Source organism: Scyliorhinus torazame, chromosome 2 (genome assembly GCF_047496885.1).
Source record: "Scyliorhinus torazame isolate Kashiwa2021f chromosome 2, sScyTor2.1, whole genome shotgun sequence".
NCBI classification, from domain to species: Eukaryota; Metazoa; Chordata; class Chondrichthyes; order Carcharhiniformes; family Scyliorhinidae; genus Scyliorhinus; species Scyliorhinus torazame.
This window is the reverse complement of record NC_092708.1, coordinates 347627721-347647068: the sequence shown is the minus strand read 5'-3', so window position 1 is coordinate 347647068 and position 19348 is coordinate 347627721. Positions and strand designations below refer to the sequence as shown.

Genomic DNA, 19348 nt, shown 5'->3' with positions numbered 1-19348 from the left:
ATTATTGGATACTTAACATAAATGAGACATTTAATTGGAATGTCTCTTAACCCATTCCTTAACACCCCATTCTGGGTGGCACGGTAGCATAGTGGTTAGCACTGTTGCTTCACGCAGCCAGGGTCCCAGGTTCGATTCCTGATTTGGGTCACTGTCTGTGCAGAGTCTGCACATTCTCCTTGTGTCTGCGTGGGTTTCCTCCGGGTGCTCCATTTTCCTCCTACAAGTCCGGAAAGATGTGCTTGTTAGGTGAATTCTAAATTCCCCCTCAGTGTACCTGAACAGGCGCCGGAGTGTGGTGACTAGGTGTACACCCACTTGTGACAATGATAAATATTTTTAAAAAATGTTTTAAATTAATATTGTATCAATATCTTCTTTGATCAACAATGCAACTCCACCACCTTTATCTTTCTGTCTGTCTTTCCTAAAAACCAAATAGCCTTCAATGGTTGGAATCATAGAAACATAGAATTTACAATGCAGAAGTAAGCCATTCAGCCCACCGAGTCTATACCGGCCCTTGAAAGAGCACCCTACCTAATCCACGCCTCCACCCTATCCCCGTAACCCTGTAACCCCCACCTAATCGTGTGACACTAAGGAGCAATTTAGCGCGACCAATCCACGTAACCCGCACATCTTTGGACTGTGGGAGGAAGCTGAAGCACTCGGAGGGAACCCACGCACACACGGGGAGAAAGTGCAACCTCCACACAGACAGTCACCTGAGGCTGGAATTGAACCCAGGTCCCTGGAGCTGTGAGGCAGCAGTGCCCACCACTGTGCCATTGTGCCGCCCTAGTTCCCATCCTTGGGCACCTTGGAGCCATGTCTCCGTAACCCCAATTATATTATATCCCTTTACATCTACCTGCGCAACTAATTCATTCATTTTATTTTGAATGCTCCGTGCGTTCAGATACAAAACTTTAAGCCTAGTCCTTTTAAGGTTCCATGACCCGTTCCTCTTATTTTTAAGTGTCATTATCTGATATAGGTCCTTGATTTCTCTGCCTATCACTTTTCTTATTTTCCCTTCTGTCATTTTTTCTTGTTCTTGATTCCCCCTGCTTTGAATCCCCCTGCCATAGATTTAATGTGATTCTACTGAAGAATGTAAACATCACGACACATTTCCTCATCCAACCATGCAAGGTACCTTGTACGATTACAAAGTTGTACTCATCCTTTTCCTGCATCCTCTGCATGGTGCAACCCCTGAAGCCTCAGCAAACGTAGAAGCAGATTTCTGGTGTCAGGGATCCTCTTGGCTGAAACACTCTGGGTATTGGATCCCATGAGTGTTCTCCCAAAAGACTGGTCCCTCTGCTCCAGTGCATTGGCAGACTCAGCTATTGGGAGACAAGGCAGAATGCGAGCTACTGACTAGAGGACGGCAATAGATGAAAAGTGAGAGTGCTTTGAATAGAGTCCCCTTTCGCCATCATCCCTCACATGGATCAGCTGCCCCTCCTTCCACTCTGCTGGATAGCACTTTGGTGCAGATCAGTGACATGCGATGAGGCCAAGGTTAAGGCATTTATTGGCTAATAATGGCAGCAGACACATTGGCGTCCAACGTCTGCACACCATGGCCAAGGCCAGCATGAAATCATTTCATTTCTCTTCCACATGTCCACTCATCTATCCATGGACGAAGACATCCCTACTATGGCCTTGCATTGACCTACCTATATTTGAGACAGGCCCTTCCATTCTCTCTGCAATTGTGGACAGAATGTTTAACGTTCCGTCAGCGCATTACACATTCTTTACAGATCCTCCATGATTATTGAGTTCATTGAAGGCGTTGGCGTACATCATCTGTGTCCAGCTGAAGAGGACTTGGAGGGGGCTGCACCCTCTGGCAAGGACTCCCCATGGTTGTTCTTGCCGCCATTGTTTACTTTTACTCGCTTATGAAGTGTGAATCGCGAGGTGGAAACCAAATATCAGTTTAAGTGGACCCAGGGAAGTGTGAGTATTTGCACTGGTGCATGGTATGCATGACTCCTGTGATGCAGCACCCCCAGAAAGAACTAGCTCCTCTGAAGATTGGTCATCTACCAGGTCCGCTGACTGTTGCTGCATGTGCGGAGGTCCCGGGAGAGAGCAGGTAGGATAAAAATGTTGCATCTTAGCACATGTAATTGATCATATTTCACTTGCTGATGAAATCAAATGACTGAATGTTGCGCAATATGTGGATCATCGATATTTGATTGCAGCACAAATAGCTACGCAGTCCTTTACTTCGCTTGGCTGATGGTCAGGGACACTGTGATGCCACTGATCTCCAGGGACTCCTCCTCAGCAGTTGCCAGCTGTAATATCTGTAGAGGGTCATATCTGGTACTCTCCAACTTCCAGTGTTTTCAGCTGCAACAGCAGACAGAACAGCCCTATGAGTGAGTGTAATGGCTTGCGTTCATCCAGTGGATGCAGAGAATTTGGTGAGGGTGACTATCAGGTAGTGGCATCACTTTCTTATGGATGAGGGTGAGCAACAATGATAGCTGGATAGATGGGGCTGTGAGGAAGCGCACAGTTAGAGAAGGATAGGTCTGTGTGTGCGGAATGCTGTGATGAGGTAAACTTGACAAATCAGAATGGAGAATGGTAGCCCACACAACAGCATGAAGGTGAATGTGCAACCATGCGCAGCTCTGCTAACCCGATTAGCTCAATAAAATACTTTCTGCACTAAATCCAGGAGCATGGGACAATACTCGCACTGCCTGACTGCCTCAGACACCACCAGCCACACCTTCTTGGTGGCAGCAGCAGATTTCTTTAACCTATTTCTGGGGAAGAATACCTTTCTCCAACTGACAGTACATCGCGGCTGTTGAAGCAGGACACCACCTTTTGTCTTGCATCCATGGTGGGACTTCGCCTTCACTTTACTGAAACTCCCAACTCCACCAAACTTTATCTTTGGATTGGTCCTTTAAATATTGAAACTCAGATTGCAGTCCTCTGGTTTGCTCCTTACCGACCGCCGTGCATTCTATACCAAACCTTGAAGAAAATTGATAATGAGGTGTTCACTTTAAAATACTTCCACATTTCTGAAGTGATATCGGATGACCCCCATCTCTCTCAAGGTTAATATTGAGGCCCAAGTCTTCAATGAGTAAATGCTATTCGATGGTTTCTCATACATGCAGTAATTGGAGGAGCTGGTAGCCCCAACATCTACAAGATACCATTGTTAGTCAAGAATTTAGTACATTGATTTGCTACAAAATGTTAGTGCCTGGCATCCACACATTTTAAAATGATGTGGAAAAGGTAGAAGAGGCATATTTGCACATAGTTACTAATCTATTGGAAAAAGGGGTTGTGCTAGAGGGCGATTGGGGGCTGGTGTTTCTCCTCTTGTCTTGTCCCCACACTTTCAATTCGCACTATTAAGCTCAGGCTCTATTCAAGATTTGAAAACTTTCTGATCGTCAGGACTGCAAGTCTCTGGTAGTAGAGGTTCTTTAGGGAACTAGATCTGCCATCCTTACCTGGTCTGTCCACAGACTCCAGACCCGCAGTAAAGTGGTTGATTCTTAAGTTTCCTCTGAAATAATCGAGCAAGCCACTCAATGCATCAAACTACAAAGACAATAAAATGGAATGAAACCGAACAGATCACCCAATAATAATAATCTTTATTGTCACAAGTAGGCTTATATTAACACTGCAATGAAGTTACTGGGAAACGCCCCTAGTCGCCACATTCCGGCGTCTGTTCGGGTACACTGAGGCCAAATTCAGTCTGTCCAAATTACCTAACAGCACGTCTTTCAGGACTTGTGGGAGGAAACCCATGCAGACAGTGCAGACTCCACACCGTCAGTGACCCAAGCTGGGAATCAAACCTGGTACCCTAGAGCTGCGAACCGACAGTGCTACCCACTGTGCTACCGTACTGCCTATCGACCTTGACACTAGAAACAGCAATAGCAAGCCTAGCCGGTTTGTCCTGCAAAGCCCTCCTTACTAACATCTGGGATATGTGCCAAAATTGGGGGAGCTGTCTCACAGATGAGTCAATCAACAGCTTAGCATCGTCATACTCACCGAATCACGCCTTACAGTTAATGTCCCAGATACCACCATCAGCAGTCCTGGGTATGTCCTATCTCACCGATAGGACGGACCCAGCAGAGGTGGCGGCACAGTCGGGAGGGAGTTGCCCAGGGACTCCTCAACATCGACACCGGACCTCATAAAGTCACATGGCATCAGGTGAAACATGGGAAAGGAAAGCTCCTGAGCTCCTGCTGATTACCACACACCGTCTCTTCCAGCCCCTCCCCCACCTCCCATCAGCTGGTGAATCAATGTTCCTCCATGTTGGACACCACTTGGAAGGGGCACTGAGGGCAAGGGTGCAGAATGTGGGAACTTTGACCTTCATCACCAAGGGTAGCACCACCACAGACCGAGCTGGCCGGGTCCTAAAGGATGTAGCTGCTAGATTAGGACTGTGACAGGTGGTTTGGGAACCAACATGAAGGGAAAACATACTCGACCTCATCCTCACCAACCTGCCTGACACAGATGCATCTGTCCATGACAGTATCAGTAGGCGTGACCACCACATAGTCCTTGTGGAGACGTAGCCCCGTATTCACATTGAAGGTACTCTCCATTGTTGTGTGGCACTACCACCATGTTGAGAGTGAGGTGCTGTGGGTCATCAGTAGCAGTAGAATTGTTCACAACCACATTCTGTTACCTCATGATCTGGCATATCCCCCACTCTACCATTACCACCAAGCCAGGGGGTCAACTCTGGTTCAATGAAGATTACAGGAAAATATGCCAGGAGCACACCAAGCATACCTAAAATTGAGGTGCTAACCTGTTGAAGCTAAAACCCAAGACTACTTGTGTGCCAAACAGAGCTGTGCGATCTCACAATGAGTGGAGCAGATTGAAACTCGGCAGTTCTGCCGCATCCTGTCATGAATTGTGGGGGACAATTAAACAAATAACTGGAGGATGCTCTACAAATATTTACATCGGCAATGATGGAAGAGCCTAGCACATCAAGGCTGAAGCATTTTCTGCCATCTTCAGCCAGAAGTGCTGAGTGGACAATCCATCTTGGCCTTCTCTGGACGTCCCCAGCACCAAAGATGTCAGTTTTCAGCCAATTCAGTTCACTTCATTTGATATCAATGAATGGCTGAAGGTTTCAGGTACTGAAAAGGCCTTGACAACATTCAGAAATAGGACAGAACACCTGTGCTCCAGAGCTAGCTTCGGTCTGAGCATAGCTGTTCCAGTACAGTTACAACACTGGCCATTACCTGATAATGTAGAAAATTGCTCAGGTATGCCCTGTTCAATTTCTGCCCCATCAATCTACTCTCAATGATCGGCAAAGTGATGGAAAGTGTCATCGACGAAGGTCCGGTCCTGGGCGCTGTACCGTCTGCTCCTAGTGGCGACGGGTTTGCAATCCGGGGTGAGGTTCGCAAACAAGGACGGGGGTTGCACCTTGAGGGTTGTGAGGCCGCAGATAGTGAGTGGGGGTATGGGGCCGCCGAATTTGAAGGTAAGGCTCTGTAGATTGCATTGGAAATCTAATCCCAGCAAGGTGGGGGCACAGAGTTGGGGAAGGGCGTTTAGTTTGTAGTTTTTGAACTCCCTCCCCTGCACCGTTAGGGTAACTATGCAGAATCCCTGGATCTGTACGGAGTGGGATCCTGCAGCTAGGCAAATCTTTTGTGCGCTGGGATAGGTGGTCAAGGAACAGCGTCTTACCGTGTCGGGGTGTATAAAGCTTTCCGTGCTCCCGGAGTCGACTACGCATGGCGACTCGTGGCCGTTTATTAGTACCGTTGTCGTCGTCATCTGGAGTGTCCGGGGCCGAGCTTGATCGAGCGTAATCAAAGCGAGCCGTGGTTGTAGTAGTGGAGTGGGGTCCGTTGTTGCCGTCCAAGATGGCGTCGGGGATGAACAAAATGGCCGCCCCCATACATCGCACGTGGCTGGGGGGTCACAAGATGGCGGCGGGGGTGGACAAAATGGCCGCCCCCATGCGTCGTACAGGTCTGGGGCGGTCCAAGATGGCGGCGCCCCTCCTCCCCTCGTGATGGCCGGGACCCAAAATGGCGGCATCTGCGGGTCGCACATGGTGTGCTGGGGGGGCTGGGGGGCGCTAGGACCGCGAGCGCTTGGACCGCGAGCGCTAGGACCGCGCGGAGCTCCCTCACCGGGGACAGCGGTGGTCGGGGCCCAAGTAGGTGGCGCCGGCGGGTCAGGCGTGGGGCGCGGGGTGGGGGTTAGGGTGGCGTTAGGGACGCGGAAAACTCCCTCCTCTCCGTGGAGAGTGTTGGCCGGGACCCAAAGCGGTAGCGCCGGCGGCGGGTCATACATGGGCTGCGGGGAGGGGGGTTGGGGAGCGTAGGCGGCGTGCAGGGCTCCCAGTTCTCCCGGGACCGCGGTGGTCGGGACCCAGAGCGGCTGCGCCTGCGGGTCGTACATGGCGTGCTGGGGGGTTTGGGGCGCGTAAGCTGCTTGCAGGGCTCCCTGTACTCCTGGGACGGCGGCGACCTCGCGGGACCGGCACACAACCGCATAATGGCCCTTTTTCCCGCAGCTTTTGCAGATAGCTGCGCGGGCCGGGCAGCGCTGTCAGGGGTGTTTCGCCTGGCCGCAGAAATAACAGCGGGCGCCCCCGGTGCGACTCGGCGTTTGGACCGCGCAAGCCTGTGGGGTGTCCGGGGGGGGGGGGGTAGGGGGTTTTCCGCGACGGATACGTACGGGGACCAATGGGTTGCCGCACGGTCGGGGCCGTAGGCGCGGGTATTACGCGCGGCCACGTCTAGGGAGGCTGCTAGGGCCCGTGCCTCTGAGAGTCCTAGCGACTCTTTTTCTAGAAGTCTTTGGCGGATTTGGGAGGATTGCATACCTGCCACAAAAGCATCGCGCATTAACATGTCCGTGTGTTCGTTTGCGTTCACCGACGGGCAGCTGCAGGCTCGTCCCAAAATCAGCAGCGCGGCGTAGAACTCGTCCATCGATTCTCCGGGAGCTTGCCGTCTCGTCGCGAGCTGGTAGCGAGCGTAGATTTGGTTAACAGGGCGGACATAGAGACTTTTCAGTGCTGCGAACGCCGTCTGGAGATCGTCCGACTCTTCGATGAGGGAGAAAATCTCCGTGCTCACCCTCGTGTGCAGGACCTGCAGTTTTTGGTCTGCTGAGACTCGGCCGGTGGTCGTTCTGAGGTAGGCCTCGAAGCAAGTCTGCCAGTGCTTGAAGGCTGCTGCCGCGTTCACTGCGTGGGGGCTGATCCTCAGGCATTCCAGAATGATCCTGAGCTCCATAGTCCTTTTTTTTTTTTAGGCACGCTTAATAAATTGTAGCGCACAAAGACTCCGTGAGACGAATAGAGTGAAGTCGATGAGGCTTTATTAAGCGTGTCTGTTCCCCCGCAGCTCGATAGTAAACTGGCCTGCGGGGGAAGACTCCGGCTTCTTATACTCCGCCTTCAGGGCGGAGCTTGAGGTCAACGGCCAACCAGGACCCGGGATCTGTCAGCCAATGACATTAGGGCTTCCAGTCCCACATGACCCCCAATACATACTACCACACAGGGTGTTTGACCTTGTGTGTCCAATTCCACAACTTCCTCTCTCAGCCCTTGCTCTCCCTTGCAGACCAATGCTGAGGTCCCCCTTGGCCCCACTTTGGACTTTAGCAGCCTCCGTATTCAGTGGATAACCCTCTACCTTTGCACTCCAAACACATCTTGCCCACCTTTCAGCATTTCCAATGGAGTTGTCCTCCCATAACACTCAAGGCCCCTCTTCAATCGCTTCCAACAGCCCCCTCCCCTGCATCGCCGTCCCATGCAAGTAAAGGAAAGGCGACGCCTACCCTTTTACTTTCTGACTTCCCACTGTCCATGGTCTCATGCGCCCCTTGCAGGTGAACCAATCATTTACTCATACTTCTTTCAACTTAGTACACTGTGTACATTGCTCATGGCGTGGTCTCCTGTGTTTGCAGAGCACCTACATTCAGTCTATAAGAGTGACCACGGGCGAAATTCTCCGCAATCGGCGCGATGTCCGCCGACCGGCGCCAAAAACGGCGCAAATCAGTCCGGCATCGCGCCGCCCCAAAGGTGCGGAATCGTCCGCATCTTGACCGGCCGAGCCCTAACCTTGAGGGGCTAGGCCCGCGCCGGACTGATTTCCGGCCCACCAGCTGGCGGGAAAGGCCTTTGATGCCCCGCAAGCTGGCGCGGAAATCACATTGCCGGTCGGCGCATGCGCGGGAGCGTCAGCGGCCGCTCACGGCATCCCTGCGCATGCGCAGTGGAGGGAGTCTCTTCCGCCACCGCCGTGGTGGAGACCTGGGTCGTCTGTGTCAGGTAAGCTTCCTATGTAGTGTATTAAATTGATGCGCTAAGCGTCAAGAACCACAAAGACATGTGAGACTTTAACTAAGGCTTTAATACACTACATAGGAAGCTTACCTGACACAGACGACCCCAGACAAAATGGGTCCTGGTCACCGAAGTTGGTCTTATACTGAACTCCCGGGGGAGTGGCTAAGGCGGAGCTCTCCGTGGCCAGGTCAGGTTACATACAGGTGACCGAACCTCTACAGAGCTACAGTACAATACACAGTACCATACACAGGATTACAGAGCCACGTTACACACAACTATTATACAACTATGTACAATGCTAGGGAAGTACAGTGGTGTATCACCACAACCGTGGCGAAGGCGGAAGGAAAAGAGTGCCCCCACGGCACACGCACGCCCGCGGATCGGTGGGCTCCGATCGCGGGCCAGGCCACCGTGGGGGCACCCCCCGGGGCCAGATCGCCCCGCGCCCCCCCCAGGACCACGGAGCCCGCCCGCGCCGCCTTGTCCCGCCGGTAAGAGAGGTGGTTTAATCCACGCCGGCGGGACAGGCATTCTAGCAGCGGGACTTCGGCCCTTCCAGGCGATTCCCGCCCCCGCCGAATATCCGGTGCCGGAGAATTCGGCAACCGGCGGGGGCGGGATTCACGCCAGCCCCCGGCGATTCTCCGACCCGGCGTGGGGTCGGAGAATCTCGCCCCTTAAGTCTCCAGCTACCTTCCATTTTAATTCTCAACCCCATTCCCACTCTGATATCTTTATCTTCAGCCTCCGACAGGTTTCCAATCAATTAAGCTCAATATAAACTTGAGCAACAGCACCCGTGTAAATATTTGAAGGAAAGCCTTGTGGGCCTGTTTTTCTGCATCCTGATGCTGAATGTCTAGTCTTCAGCAGCATATTCGAAGAGGGAGCTGTGACCTGAGTAAACCAGTGACCATAATTCTTCACATGGACATCTGCTGACCTGTCAGTGTGAAATCTCAAAATAGAAAAGGCCAATTGTTGTTGTAGCACAAATTGTTTGATGTGATAGATTGTGGCAGAACGTAAATCTACAGTAGAGGGAAAATTTAACTACAGTAACTCAGCCCGACAAGTAAAGGCTGTCAATATTGAGCATTTGTAAGACACTGATCTTCACTACCCAGTTGTGCTTGCTTTAGCAGCACATAAATTAAAATTGGAACAATATAGGGAAGGTTAGCATGGCCCTGTGCATGGCTGATGAGCAAATTTGTGTAGCGTTCCATATTTTACACTTGCAAAACATTACACCTTCTGCAAAATATCCACATTTTCTTCTACTTCAGACACCAATCATCCGTCAAATTCAACATGCTGGGATTCTCCGTTCCGGAGGCTAAATGTTCCTGCCAGCGGAGAATCAGGGCTGGTCCTGGGAGAGGCGCCCAGCTATAGTTACAGCCCTTGACCATGCAACTTTATGCATTGGATCACCATTTTGAGCGGGCGACCCAATCCCAGCGTTCAGCGACAGGCTCCACTCCCCCTCCCATAATGCTGTCAATCATTTTTTAAAAATGTATTTTATCACAAACATGTATCAAAACAGGTTACAGTGAACAAACACCCCGGGGAACATGCTTCCCAACAATCAACTATACAGTCTGTACAGATTTTTCCCCTTTTTCACCCCCCCCACCCCCCCGCGGTGAACAGCCCCACAACCACGGTCACAAACATCCCCCATCTTTCCTCAAACCCCCCTTGAAGAACCCTTTAACTCATACTTTATCTCCTCTGATCACAGTAAGTCGTACAGGTCACCCAACCAAGTCGCTACCCCGGGTGGTGATGCCGACCACCACTCCAGCAAAATTCGCTGCTGTGCAATCAGAGAGGCGAAGGCCATGACATCGGCCTTCTTCCTCTCCATGATTTCCAGCTTCTCTGAGACCCCAAATATCGCCACCAAAGGGTTTGGGTCCACCTCCTCCTCCGCTATCCTAGCTCAGACTGCGAACACTCCCACCCAGAATCTTCCCAATTTTTTGCAACCCCAAAACATGTGCGCGTGATTCGCTGGCCCCCGCCCACACCTCTCACACCCATCTGCTACCCCCTGAAAGAACCCACTCATTCTTGCCCGAGTCATATGCACCCTGTGCACCACCTTAATCTGTATCAGGCTCATCCTTGCACAAGAGGATGTCCCGTTTACCCTAGGAGCTGTAAATCATAGAGTGGTCATAAACATTGTGGTTAGCATCAAAGCAGGGTATTTGAGATGCATTCAAGAATGAAGGGAAAGATAACCAAACAACACTCTCAGCAGTTGTGTTTGAATCAATGAACTGTCAATCACAGGCTGGTAACAGATATTGCTTTATGAAATTGAATGGATGCTTAGCATTTCAAAGGATCTTCCTCCAAAGCCTCTTCAAGTGTTGTGGGCTTTGGAGGAAGCCTCTAACACTTCAAAAAGCCACAGTTTCAAAGGCATATGTCTGCGGGAGCAGATTTTAGGAAAGGAAAAGTATTCTTGCACTGATTCGTCACTGAATCGCCTGGGCTGCTCATCAGCTTTCAGGCAGAGCTGTTCAGGTTGAGAAGACCACTTCAGAGTTTAATAAGTCAGTCCGGGAGGATGCTGTCGAGCAGAGGGCTGCCTGAGATCACCATGCCAAGGATGATCCTCATGTTGCCTGGGCTGGAAGGGGCAGTCAATAACAAAGAACAAGGAACAATACTGCACAGGAACAGGCCGTTCGGCCCTCCAAGCCTGTACCGGACATGAAACCACCCTTGGTCAAAACCCTCAGCACTTCCTTGTGCCGTATACCTCTATACCCATCCTATCCATGCATTTGTCTAGATGCCTTTTGAATGCCGTTAATGTATCTGCTTCCTCAACTCCCCAGGTAACGCGTTCCAGGCACTTACCACCCTCTGTGTAATAAGCCTGCCTCGCACATCTCCTCTAAACTTTGCCCCATGGACCTTCAACCAATGCCACTAGTGACTGACCCCTCCACCCTGGGAAAGAATACCTGCCCAACCATTCTACCCATGCCTCTAATAATCCTGTAGAGCTCTATCAGGTCGCCCCTCAGCCTCCGTCGTTCTAATGAAAACAGACCTAGCCTATTCAGCCTCGCCACATAGCTAACACCCTCCAGACCAGGCAACATCCTAGTAAACCTCCTCTGCACCCTCTCAAAAGCCTCCACATCCTTTGGGTAGAGTGGCGACCAGGATTATGCGCAATATTCCAAGTGGGGCCTCACCAAGGTAACATGACTTGCTAGTTTTTATATTCGGTGCCCCGTCCAATGAAGGCAAGCATTCTGTATGCTTTCTTGACTACCTTGTCCACTTGTGTTGCCACTTTCAAAGATCTGTGGACCTGTACGTCCAGATCTCTCTGACTTTCTATATTCCTAAGAGTTTTGCCATTTACTATATATTTCCCCTCTATGTTAGACCTACTAAAATGCATTACCTCACATTTGTCCGAATTAAACTCCATTTGCCATTTCTCTGCCCAAGTCTCCAACTTATCTATGTCCTGATGTATCCGCTGACAATCCTCAACACTAATGAAAATGAAATGAAAATCGCTTATTGTCACAAGTAGGCTTCAATGAAGTTACTGTGAAAAGCCACTAGTCGCCACATTCCGGCACCTGTTCGGGGAGGCTGGTACGGGAATTGAACTGTGCTGCTGGCCTGCCTTGGTCTGCTTTAATAGCCAGCTATTTAGCCCAGTGTGCTAAACCACAATCTGCCACTCCACTAACCTTGGTGTCATCCGTGAACTTATTAATCAGACCAGTCACATTTTCCTCCAAATCATATATGTACACAAACAACAGAGGCCCCAGCACAGATCCATGTGGAACACCACTAGTCACAACCTTCCATTCAGAAAAACACCTTTCTACTGCTAACCTCTGTCTTCTGTGACCGAGAAAGTTCTGTATCCATCTTGCCACCTCACCTCTGATCCCATGTGACTTTCCCTTTTGTACTAGTCTGCCATGAGGCACCTTGTCAAAGGCTTCACTGAAGTCCATGTAAACAACATCCACTACCCTCCCCTCATCAACCATCTTTGTCACCTCCTCAAAAAACTCGATCAAGTTAGTGAGGCAAGACCTCCCCTTCACAAAACCATGCTGTTTATCGCTAATGAGTCCATTTGTTTCCAAACTCAGATTATCCCTTCCTGTGCTGTTTTAAACAGTACAATGTTGGCAGTCCTCTGGTACCATCCATGTAGCCTGGGAGGATTAAAACGTGATCGTCAGAGCCTTCATAATTTTCTCCCTGGCTTCTTTTAGCCACATGGAATATATTTCAGATATTCTAATAAAACAATATTGCCCACAAGCATGAAATGTGAAAGCTCTTTGCATTTAACAATATTGTGCAAATAATGCTTAATATACTCCAGGGAACGTGAAATATTTTCTCCGCATTCTTCTTCCCTGTTGTTGCTTTTTGTAATTTTAGCTGTATTTATCAGTACCACTGATGTTCCCTTCCCCCCATGCACAATTTATGCTTGCTAATCCTCGGTTTGATTAGCCCTGCATGTTCTCTATTACGAGACAGAAGGCATTAACCACAGTATTAACAAACCAAATCATTCTCAACATTTTGCTCATTGCCATTTATAGAATGCATGCATGGGGTTGACCCTCCCATTATCTGTGACCTGCAGCCTACAGAGTGCACTGAACTTTTCTAGTTTTGACCTCCTGTGCAACCCTGGCTTCGTTCATCCCATCATAGAATTTAGCTTTCATAGAATTTACAGTGCAGAAGGAGGCCATTCGGCCCATCACGTCTGCACCGGCTCTTGGAAAGAGCACCCTACCCAAGGTCAACACCTCCACTTTATCCCCATAACCCAGTAACCTCACTGGCAGCCATGCCTTCAGTGTTCTAGGCCACCGGAAGTCCCTCCTTAAACCTTTTTAAAATCGAGCGCTTTGACCAAATGTCCGGCCTGTGACCTGTGACCATATCGTCTGTGCAAACTTTTGTCAGGTAACACTTGTGTGAAGTACCTTGGAGTGTTTTACTATGTTAAAGATGCTTTATAAATGTAAGTAGTTGTCCACACAGCCCGATCATCAAAATGAATGTTATTTACTGGTAAGAATCTATCATTGTCCTTGCTCTAATTAGTACTATAACTCTTTTTTCCTGTCTAGGCAACTTGAGTGTTATGCCAAAGATTTGAAAAAACCTGTGATGTTCTATTCGTAATAGATTTGAATCTCCACTCGACAGTGAAAAGCATTTCATCACTTCACTCTGTGCAGGCCACACCAGGAGTCTTGGGTCTGGCTCCGATCACACGCAGTTTATATTTAAACAAGGCTGATGCTTCACATAACAGTGGTTAGCACTGCTGCCTCACAGCTCCAGGGTCCCGGGTTCAATTCCGGCCTCGTGTGACTGCGTGGAGTTTGCACTTTCTCACTATGTCTGTGTGGGTTTCCTCCGGGTGCTCCGGTTTCCACCCACAGTCCAACGATCTGCAGGTTAGGTGGATTGGCTATGTTAACTTGCCCCTTGGTACCCAAAAAGGTTAGGTGGGGTTATTGGGCTATGCGAATAGGGTGGAGGTATGGGCTTAAGTCAGGTGCTCTTTCCAAGGGCTGGTGCAGATTCGGTGGGCCATATGACCTCCTTCTGCACTGTAAATTCTATGATAATCATAGTCTCTTGCAGGTCAGTGGAGTCACATGTTTAATCAGTGTGGCCCTTGAGGTGATCAGCTCTGCTTCCTGGCATTGAGTATATTAATATTCCTGATGCTATATTTACCCGATGCTCAGTTAAGTGAGTTCTTTGGCACAGTGGCGAACAAAATCCATCTCGTTGAAAAATTACGTGAATGAACACTGCTGCGCTATGTTGCAGGAATCAGTAGATCTGCCACGTTATTCCCTGCTTACCTCCTGAAGTACCATCAAAAGTCTCTGCTTGAGGTTCGTGCTTGGCTGAGGGCATGCTGGCCTATAATTAGATCAAATAGCAGATAATGGAAGCAGCTGATTGAGTACAAAGGGCTCTTTGGAAAAACTAGCAGCACGGTAGCATTGTGGTTAGCACAATTGCTTCACAGCTCCAGGGTCCCAGGTTCGATTCCCGGCTTGGTTCACTGTCTGTGCGGAGTCTGCACGTTCTCCCCGTGTGCGCGTGGGTTTCCTCCGGGTGCTCTGGTTTCCTCCCACAGTCCAAAGATGTGCAGGTTAGGTGGATTGGCCATGCTAAATTGCCCTTAGTGTTCAAAATTGGCCTTAGTGTTGGTTGGGGTTACTGGGTTATGGGGATAGGGTGGAGGTGTTGACCTTGGGTCGGGTGCTCTTTCAAAGAGCAGGTGCAGACTCGATGGGCCGAAAGCCCTCCTTCTGCACTGTAAATTCTATAAAACTCTATGAAATGGTTGTGTCACCACTTGGGAGTTGTCCCAGACATATATGAAGAAGAAGAAAGATGAACTTGTTTTTATTGTACATCCAATAATATTTGTCTCCCGTTACGGGAGACATATATAGACATATAAGTTACGTTTATATATGTTTGCCTACAAAGGCATCCGTGGATAAGATAACATTATTTTAGATACCACACATAAATCATCTCAAAGATTCCATAGAATCATAGAAGCCCTACAGTGCAGAAAGAGGCCATTCAGCCCATCTAGTCTGCATCGACCCCCTGAAAGAGCACCGACCCAGGGTTCACTCTCCCACTCTATTCCCGTAATCCCGTAACCCCACCTAATCTTTTGGACACCAAGGGGCAATTTAGCATAGCCAATCCACTCAGCTGTACATCTTAGGATTGTGGGGGAAAACCGGAACACCCAGAGGAAACCCAGGAAGATATGCGGAGAACGTGCAAACTCCACCTAGTCACCCAAGGTCGGGATTGAACCCGCGTCCCTGGCTCTGTGAGGCAGTAGTGCCATTGTGCTGCCCAATGACCCTCAAGCAAGACGAGGGCAACTTCAGGAAGCTCCTGTGTACTAAAATGCTGTTCTTTGTCAAGTATGGGGTCCACAAATATCTTCTCTCCGCTACACTCATTTTCATCCACTCTTGTTCTATCAACCAGTGTAATGATATTTAAGTGGAACATTTCCTTTCTGCAGTCAGTCATTGCTGCTGCTGACTTGAACCTTATTTTTTACTAGCCTTGCTGCTGGTCAGTTATTGATTCGGAATCTGCAGTGGGACCTTTCAATAACCTGACATTTCAGGAGGAAAAGCCACCATTATAATGTGTTTCTGCTTCTGTCGGATGTGCTGTCTTTGGATGGTTTGCTTCATTGAGAGCGTGTGATCCCTGTGTAAGATAAACATCCTCAAGCACCACTTATGATCCAAGCTAAGACATGCAATTATAGACTTGTATCTGAGTATATTGCATTCAGTTCTAAAGTTGTATTAATTTTACACGGCTAGGTTTAATAAATTGCAGCACATCTTTTGTGAGGGCCACGAAGAATCCAGCACGAGTTTTAAGGATACAAAGAAATAACATTTATTTACAATAACATATATATACAACAGCAGCAGCAACTTTGCTTGCTGCTCACTCCTTCCTGCAGGTTCCAAACTGGCCAGCTTTATTTATACAGGGAGTCTGCTAATGATTTCTCCGCCCCCTCATTGGGGAAGCTCATACTCCCGCAGGATTGTGGGATTGTCATTCGTCCCGAGCCAATGGTAAGCAGGCAGGTTATAACATCCCTCCCCCCCCAAAGTCCAAGGAACACACCGAAGACCCTGGCGAAGGGGGGCGTTGGACTCGTTTTGCCACAGGCCGGACACCATTTGCACGAGGCACTGGATCGGACGGCGTGTAACGAGACGGAGACCAGCGCTTCCGTGATGAACAGCGTAACGGTTGTACATCCACGGCCCGTGGGCCCGAGGATTCCCCCTCTGATGCGTCCTGTGTCTCCATCGCGGAGTCAGAGTCTGGTGCCTCTGTTGTCTCGGCGTCTCTATCTCCACACGGTTCTGTAACGACCTGCACAGGCTTTGAGTGAGGCACCAGAGGAAGATTGTGAGGACTACTTTCCATTGTCTCTGGTCTCTATGGCTGTAGAAATGAGCTCCGGGGGTGGGGAATATTTGGAAGGGATAGTCTTCTGGACCGAACGTGGTATTCATGTTTGCGCTGGAGACGACCCTGAGCTTGCACCTGGTAAGATATAGGGCCCGTTTGGTGAAAGATTACGCCAGGGACCCACTGGGCACCACTAGCAAAATTCCGAATGAACACTGGGTCACCGGGTGCAAACTGCCGAATCGGCCGATGCCGAGAAAAACCCTGTCCCTGCCGTTCTTGTGTGCGGCGTACTTTTGCGCCAATGTCCGGGAAAACCATGCTAAGGTGGGTGCAAAGTCTCCGGCCCATTAGGAGTTCTGCGGGAGCTACCCCAGTCACCGCATGGGGGGGTGGTCCTATACGAAAACAAAAAGCGAGCCAGTCTCGTGTCCATTGACCCGGAAGACTGCTTCTTTAGGCCTTGTTTGAATGTCTGCACTGCGCGCTCCGCCAACCCATTTGAAGCCGGGTGGTAAGGGGCAGTGCGGATATGGCGTATGCCGTTCATCTTCATGAACCTTGCAAACTCCTCACTCGTGAATGGAGTGCCGTTATCCGTGACCAGCACCTCGGGGAGGCCATGGGTACTAAAAGACAAACACATCTTCTTAATTGTTGCAGGACGTTGTCCCCTGCATCTTATGCACCTCTAGCCATTTAGACTGGGCGTCGATTAATAGAAGGAAAATGGATCCTTGAAAAGGGCCGGCAAAATCTGCATGCAAGCGCGCCCAAGGCCGCCCTGGCCATTCCCAGTGATGTAGGGGTGCGGCCGGCGGAAGCTTCTGATGCTCCTGGCAAATGGAGCAGTTTTGGGTCACCTTCTCAATGTCGGTGTCGAGGCCTGGCCACAAGACATAACTCCGGGCCAACATTTTCATTTTGGTCACACCTGGATGCCCATTGTGCAAGTCTCTTAGTATCAGCTCCTGCCCTTTTTCCGGGACAATCACATGCGTCCCCCAAAAGAGCATGCATTCTTCCACGCTGAATTCTGACAGCTTGGAGGAAAATGCCCGCAACTCACCTGGGAGCTGTCTATGCTGCCCACCATACAGGACTATGTGCCGAACCTTTGACAGGACTGTCTCCGCCTGGGTCCACTCACGGATCTGTGATGCCGTGACAGGCAAGGTGTCCATAAAACTTAGGGTTGCAACCACCTCACCGGTCGTGGGGGCCGGTCGATAAAGGCAATCGGCTCAGTGCGTCGGCATTTGCTATCTGCGTTCCTGGTTTGTGCTCCAGAGAATACTCATATGCAGCGAGCAACAAAGCCCAGTGCTGGATCCGTGCGGAAGCAATGGGCGGTATTGGCTTATCCTCTCTGAAAAGTCCCAGCAGAGGCTTATGATCAGTCACGATAGTGAAATGGCGGCCATACACGTACTGGTGGAAGCGTTTCACCGCAAAGACCACTGCCAGTCCCTCCTTCTCGATCTGCGCGTACTTTTTTTCCGCTGTAGTCAATGTGCGGGAGGCGAAAGCTATCGGCCGCTCGGCCCCGTTCTCCATCTTGTGGGACAGTACGACCCCAATACCATACGGGGATGCATCACAAGTGACGAGCAAAGGCTTTCCAGGATCATAGTGGGTTAATAACCCAGACGACGACAATTGTTGTTTTACCCGCCGGAAAGCGGTTTCTTGTGGCTGACCCCAAACCCAGGTGTGATTTTTCTTTAGCAGAAGGTGCAACGGGGCCAGCGCAGTTGCCAGATTGGGGAGGAACTTCCCGTAATAGTTTACGAGGCAGAGAAAAGAACGAAGATGCGAAGTGTCAGTCGGGACGGGAGCCTGTTGAATCGCACGCACCTTCTCTGCGACGGGGTGCAAACCTTCGCGGTCCACCCGATAACCCAGGTAGACTGCTTCCTTCGCCTGAAAGACGCACTTTGTGCGACGTAAATGGACTCCAGCCTCCAAAAAGCGTCGAAGGACACCCTCCAGAGTTTCCAAATGTTCCTGCTCCAACGTCCCTGTGATCAAAACGTCATCTAAGTGGACAGCGACACACGGTAAACCTCTCAAAATGCCCTCCATAACGCGTTGAAAGATAGAGCAGGCAGAGGATACTCCAAAGGGCAAAGGTGTATATTCATACAGGCCCCGGTGTGTATTAATCGTTCCATATGGTCGGGAGGCAGCGTCCAGCTCCAACTGTAGGTAGGCGTGACTCATATCTAATTTTGTGAACGAGAGTCCGCCTGCAAACTTCGCGTAGAGATTCTCTATGCGAGGCATTGGATATCGGTCGAGTCGGGAAGCCGTATTCACTGTAAGTGTATAGTCGCCGTACAAGCGAACTGTGGCATCTGGCTTCATTACAAGTACAATTGGTGCTGCCCAGTCAGCGAAACGGATGCCCAAAGTCTCCAAACGAGTGAGCTCCCCTTCTACCTTCACGAGCAAGGCGTAGGTCACTGGTCTAGCCCGTAAATAGTGCGGCGTGGCTCCTGGTTTGACTTGGATATGGGCTACGGCCCCTTTTATTTTCCCCAAACCGGGTTGGAATACATCTGGGTATCGTCCGAGCACCTCAGTCAACCCTCCAGAAACTGTTTGGAGGATGTGCTGCCACTGCAACCGCAAATGGCGCAACTAGTCCCGACCCAACAGGCTGGGCCCATGGCCGCGCACCATGATAAGTGGGAAATGCCCCTCCTGGAGTCCATAAACAACAGGGGTCATCGTAGTTTCTGCAATGTCCAATAGTTCCCCCGTGTAGGTGGCCAACCTGGCCTGTGAGTCGGTTAATGTAAGGGTCTGTATACCCTGCTTGATGCAGTCGAATGTCCTCTGGGCGATCACGGAGACCGCTGCACCAGTGTCCAACTCCATCTCAAGCGGGTGACC

At 50.1% G+C, this 19348-nt stretch overlaps 1 non-coding gene and 1 pseudogene across 1 annotated transcript; both read left to right on the top strand.

Annotated features, from left to right (window-relative positions):
* Positions 1 to 14870, top strand: part of LOC140407516 (dual specificity protein phosphatase 18-like) — a 63439-nt pseudogene extending 48569 nt beyond the window's left edge.
* On the top strand, positions 9543 to 9648 carry LOC140408131 (U6 spliceosomal RNA). The gene has a single exon (XR_011940048.1). It is a non-coding gene; the product is annotated as a U6 spliceosomal RNA (small nuclear RNA).
* Positions 14871 to 19348: the final 4478 nt, after the last annotated feature.